This window comes from Mirounga leonina, unplaced genomic scaffold (genome assembly GCF_011800145.1).
Source record: "Mirounga leonina isolate KUSES-001 unplaced genomic scaffold, KU_Mleo_1.0 Mir_170, whole genome shotgun sequence".
Taxonomy (NCBI): Eukaryota; Metazoa; Chordata; class Mammalia; order Carnivora; family Phocidae; genus Mirounga; species Mirounga leonina.
In genome coordinates, this window is record NW_023270433.1 from 33060286 (window position 1) to 33066406 (window position 6121).

Sequence of the window (6121 nt, forward strand, 5' to 3'; positions counted from 1 at the left end):
TAACAGCTAACAAATGGAAAACAAAGGGGCGCCTGGGTGGCTCAGTCTTAAGCGTCTGCCTTCGGCTCAGGTCATGATCCCAGAGTCCTGGGATCGAGCCCCACATCGGGCTCCCTGCTTGGCGGGAAGCCTGCTTCTCCTTCTCTCACACCCCCTGCTTGTGTTCCTGCTCTTGCTGTCTCTGTCTCTGTCAAATAAATAAATAAAATCTTTAAAAAAAAAAAAAAAAAAGGAAAGCAAATACATTGACTCACTCATTTCTAGCCCTTGTGGGCATTGGAGTTCACGGCCTCTGGCCCAGCCACAGCGGGCCTGGTGGTCAACGGTCTTCTACTGTGTAGACGCCATCATTATGGTGGACATTTTGTTGTTGTTGTTCACCCAGCATTCCTCTGTTCTGAAAAGGGACCCTCACCTGCTTCCACCCCCATCATATTTTTGAGTCGGAACTACCCATCATAGCATTCTCCATATTCTGGAGACCTGTTAATCCCTGTTAACTACAAATGCCTTATATTCTGCATTTCTAACAAGTTACCCGGTGATGCCAATGCCAAGGCCAGGCTTCACACAGCAAATGTAGAGGGGGAAGGACAAGCAACGGCTAAATGAAGAGGCAGGTGAAAGTTGCAGGTAACAGGGACGGGCGTATGCATAGGCCTTGAGATGGGAGGGGTCAAGTGCATTCAAGGACTGGGGAGAAGACAACCAGGATGAGTGAAGGGGCCAATAGTTCTGAAAGAGGCTGGAGGGGTGGGCACAGGCCAGACCATGCAGGGTTCTGGAGGCCCAGGTAAGAACTCTGACCCCTGGACCAGGCCCCGTGGATCAATCTAACGGTGGTCCCACCCCGGAGGAGCTCAGAGGACAGTGGGAGCCTGACCCAACCACACTAATGCCATAAACTACCACACTCCTCTGGCAGAGCGTGGCACCAAGCTCTGTGGAAGCACAGAGGAGGGGGCCCCGCGTTCCTCCCGCCGGGGGCCTCTCAGGAGATGACTTTTCAGTGTTAGTTAGAATGAGTTCAGACACGGATCATTAAACAGTGCTTCTCAACCATGGCCACATGGGAGCATCACCTGGACAGCTTTCTACACCATCGGTGCCTGAGCGGCACTTCGGATCCCCCGTCAGAATCCTTTGGTGGTGTACAGGGTTATCTAATTTTCCTTGTTGTCATTTGGTTTTATTTCTCAGCTCCTCTACTGACTCCAATATGTAGCTTTTTGTGGACTCCTGACATCAGAGAGAACCCCAAATAAAAGTGGCTTAAACAAGAGAGAAGCGTACTTTTCCTGTCACTTCAAGGAAGTGCAGAGATGGGCTGTGTGGGGTGGGGTGGAAGCGCGGAGATGGGCTGTGTGGGGTGGGGTGGAAGTGCGGAGATGGGCTGTCTGGGGTGGCGTGGAACTCTGCTTTGCCTCCCTTTCTACGGCACAGAAGCCCACTAGAGTTTTGAGGAAGGAGGTGAGTTGACATGATCCAGTTTGCAATTTGAAGATTATTCTGGTTGTAGTGTGTCTCCTCTAGTCTCCTGGGGGAAGAGAGAATTCCAAGTTATTTTACCCAAAACAACAGGTGTCAAGAACTACTTAAGCCAGCTGCTGATGGGCACAGGGGGGTTGTTATATTCTATTTCTGCATATCCTTAAACTGGTTCATAATAAAAAACCAAAAAAATACGAAAAGATTTATGTTACCAAATCATTAGAAGGTGCTCTCCCAGGTCAAAGGCTCTGTAATGGATCTGTCCCTTCGTGTCCCTCGTGATTGGGCCTGAGGGGTCTATGTCTTCATCTAAATGCACAGTTAATTGTTGGACAGCAATCACAGAACAGGGCAAGAGTGGCACAAAGGGCAAGGGGCTCGGTGTCAGAGCCTGGTGTGTGTGACCTTGGGCAACTTCTTTCTCTCCGCCTCAGTCTCCCCCACTGTTAAAGGAGGGGCTATGAGATGCACCAAAGGGCCGTTAGAGGATCAGGGCCCCAGAAGGTTACGGTTAGGCTGTTAAACAATGTTCATTGTTAGCAGAGTCCTTGGACCGCAAACTTTGGCCCCCCACACATGCTATTTGTGAAACCATCAGTTGACTCTCCCATCCTGTTATCGTTGCTGGTTATGGGGCTATAATGAGGCAATGACTGAAGTACAAAGTGTTGGCAGAGGCCAAGTGTATCTTTACACACTTGCTGATTGGGTGAGTTTGAGATGCTGCCCCACCGTTAATGACACTTGGTGCAGATTTGCCAGCGAATGCACAAGGGCCTCTTAGATCCAGGAATATCTGACCAGAGCAGGGATGAGCTGCTGCTCAGGATGCCCTTGCCTTTCACCTCCGTCTCCAGTCAGCTTCCAAGACTACTCCACACTAACAAGCATCTGCCTTCTGTCTTTCCTCCCTTCACTCAGCTCCTCTTATGGGTGGCCCCGTGGCAGAGGCCCTCGCAGAGCAGAGATGAACCGGGCATTCTCCCCGTCCTCAGTCCGCAGACTGGGGAGGCAGACAGACAGGAAAACTGGTGTGTTGCTCTCACACAGTATGAGAAAGCCCCATGGTGCCAACAGAGCAAAGCGAAACAAGAAATGGAACACAACAAAGCCTGGGAAGGTCTTAGGAGACTTCCCGGAGGAGGTAATACTTGATCTGAATATAGAAAGCCGAAGAGGGCCAGTGGAGAGATGGCATTTCTGGGAAGCAGAGTTAGAGGTGCAAAAGACCAGAAACAAGGGGTGGCCTGGGTGGCGTGGGGAGCTGTGAATAGCTCCTGCTGGCTGGGGCCTGGGGTGTGTTGGGCAAGGTGGGGTGCAGTGAGAGAGCCAAGGCTGGAGTGGGAAGGGGGGTACATATCATGAAGGGCCTGAGGTACCAGGCTAAGGAGTGTCAATGTTATCCTGAGGAGGCACAGAAGGACTTGAAGGCAGGGGGTGTGATTTGGTTAGGGGAGAACCATTTCATTTCGTCAGATCCCATGGCAGTGAGTGAGGATTAGGTTTGACTCTGAGAAACAGAGCCTCCAGTAGCAGTGGCTTATAGAAAAGGGGAGTTGATTTCTCTAAATAAGGAAAATAAGCCCAGAGGTAAGCGGCGCAGGGAGTTGATAAATGATCCTCAAGTATACATAGCCCTCCAACTCACCATTTGGTCACCCTTAGCAGTAAGCATTGTCTTTGTGGTTCAAAATAGCAGCTACCACATCCGCATTTCAGGTGGCAGGATGGAGGGAGGGATGGGGACAAAGAGGCAAAGTAGGTATGTCCACTGCTTTTAAAGAAGGGTCCCCAAAGCTGCCACCAAACCCTTCCATTTGCATTCCTTTGGCCAGAACTTAGTCACATGGTACAGCTAACTACAAGGGAGGCTGGGACCTGCAATCTCTATATTGGGTGGTCATTTTGAGAGATCCCATTTCTGTGATGCTGTGGGAAGACAGACACTGGGGAATATCTAGGAGGCTCTGCCACAAACCCTCCTAACTCTGCTTTGAAGACAAGTGTCACCAGCTTCGGTTGACAGATAAGGACACTGAGGCTCAGAGAGTGAAAATGATTCACTCGTTAGTGGTGCACCTGAATTGCAAAGATTGGCTTTGACTGCCACACTCTTTTTTTTTTTTTTTTAAGATTTTATTTATTTATTTGAGAGAGAGAGTGAGAGAGAGAAAGAGCACAAGACGGGGCAGCGGGAGAGGGAGAAGCAGACTCCCTGCTGAGCAGGGAGCCCGATGCGGGACTCGATCCTGGGACTCCAGGATCATGACCTGAGCCGAAGGCAGTCGCTTAACCAACTGAGTCACCCAGGCACCCGACTGCCACATTCTTAAGCACTAGGCAAGCTACTGGAGGTGCCTGACCTGGGCTGAGCCTCCCCTCTCCAAATCTGGTTCCAAAGATCCTGCCATGACTGCCTCAGTGGGTCATCCGGGAGGAGCAGCCTCTACCTCAGAGGATTCCCATGATGGCTAATCCTACCCTTGGCCTTACAGAATCAGGGACAGAGCAGGGAGCAAGGGGGCCCTTAGAGCGTCTGGTCCAATGTTGCCATTGTACAGATGGGGAGACTGAGGCCCAGAGAGGCAAAAGGACTTCTCCAGCTCCTTCAGGGAGTCCATGGTGGGGGAGGGGGCTTGGACTAGCATCCATAACAAGAACTCACACATGTCACAGTCTTATTTATTATTCACCTGGTATCTAGTGTGGTGTTTAAACAACCTTTTCAGATAGGCTGCATCCTGGTTAAGGCCACAGCTGCAGGTTGGTGAAATTGTCCCAGGGTTGGCATAAGAAAGGTGTTTCCCATTGCACATCTGTTCATAAGGATTATGGGCCATGGAATATTCCTTCCCCAGAACACAGTAATATGTTTGCAATGACAGGGAAGATGGAACCACAGAGGAGAGAGGACATGAGATGTAGTGGGCAGAGCCCTGGGCTGGGGGCCAGAGGCTTGGGTCCCAGGCCCCCTGCCTTATTATGTGCCCTCTGGGCCTAATTGTCCATACAGTGAGGGGACTGGGCTAGATTGCAGACCCAAATGAAATCTTAACACAGAAGGTCAATGTCAATCCAGGTGAAAAGGAGCTGCTTGCTGGACCTCCCTACCCCCGGGGACCCCTGAGGCAGCTCCAGGGGTCTCTGTGGCTCCGTTGTCTTTCTCATGGACTGAGGTATCTAGGGATGCTCACAAGGAGGGGCAGCATAAAGCGACTCAGGGGCAGGAACCAGGGAGTGTGGCCTCCACCTGGCCTGGTGAGAGTCCTTCACAGGGTTTGGAGGACAGCTGGCCAGGTCTGTCCTCCCAGGGCCAACTTTTTGGACCAAATGACGTGCTAGAAAGGAGGGTGGGTGGACAGATCAGGGGTCCCTTGCTGGGCAATGGCTTCCCAGCACTCTGAGTTTGTCCACAAGCTGGGCCCCATTCCGGTGGATAAAGGGTGGCAGAGGTTCCTCAGAGAAACAGTATCAGACCGGGAAGTGCTTAAGCCTATGGAGGGGCTAGGCATGCTATTCAAAACCTGAACACCAGAAATCCGCACTCACTAGCGAACATAGGGCCTGCCGTCATTCTTCTATGCCTGGTCTTTGTGTTCCCCTTGCTGGGCCAAGCATGACTCCTTCGGATGCCAAGTCACGAGGAGGTTTTGGGGGTCCCAGGGCAGTGGCTGGGCATAGATACAGGTAGGCTCTTGGGGGCTCAGACATTGGCTGCTTACAAATTGGTAGGTGATCATTTCCTATGAAAGCACCCATAGGCAGTACTAGCGTTTTTCAGCTGGGAGAATGAGTCCTGCGCTGTCATTTATAACTTAAGCCAAAGGGGTTTATCACTGTGACAGGAAGAACATGGACAAAGAGCACTGTTACCCTGATTGTACAGGAAAGAAGACTGAATCCCAAGCAGGGACAGGGGCTTGCCCCAGGCCAGGCAGAGAGACCCTGGCAGGGCAGAGCATGGCTGAGGAGACCCCCAAGTCTCTGGCTCTGCACCCGGAAGCCACTCCATCGGTGGCCTCAGAGGTGCAATGCCTGCCTGCTGGGGACAGATCAGGGCCTTTACCAGGCATGTTTATGTAAAGGGCTTCCGGACTCTCAACACCCCGAAGGAAAGAAGAGATAATTCGATATTGTTTTCTATCTATCTATCTATCTATCTATCTATCTATCTATCTATCTATCTATTTATTTATTTGACAGAGAGAGACACAGCGAGAGAGGGAACACAAGCAGGGGGAGTGGGAGAGGGAGAAGCAGGCTTCCCGCGGAGCAGGGAGCCAGATGCGGGGCTCGATCCCAGGACCCTGGCATTATGACCTGAGCTGAAGGCAGACGCTTAACAACTGAGCCACCCAGGCGCCCTTGATCTTGTTTTCAAGCAAAAAGAAAATGAAACAGGAGGGGTAACAAGGGGGCAGAATCATCCTCCAGCTGAGGAGGCCAGAATCTCAGACTGCTTTCCACTAAAGCCATCTTTGTGACAGGGACAAAGGAGCTGCTGTACTGAGTGGGGCTGTTTATTCACCAAACCATGTTTGCAGACCTGTTTAATCATTGTCTTCTAATCAGCGCCACCGTTCTGTGCTTCACAGAGCAGCGGGGGGGGGGGGGGGGGGGGGGGGGGGGG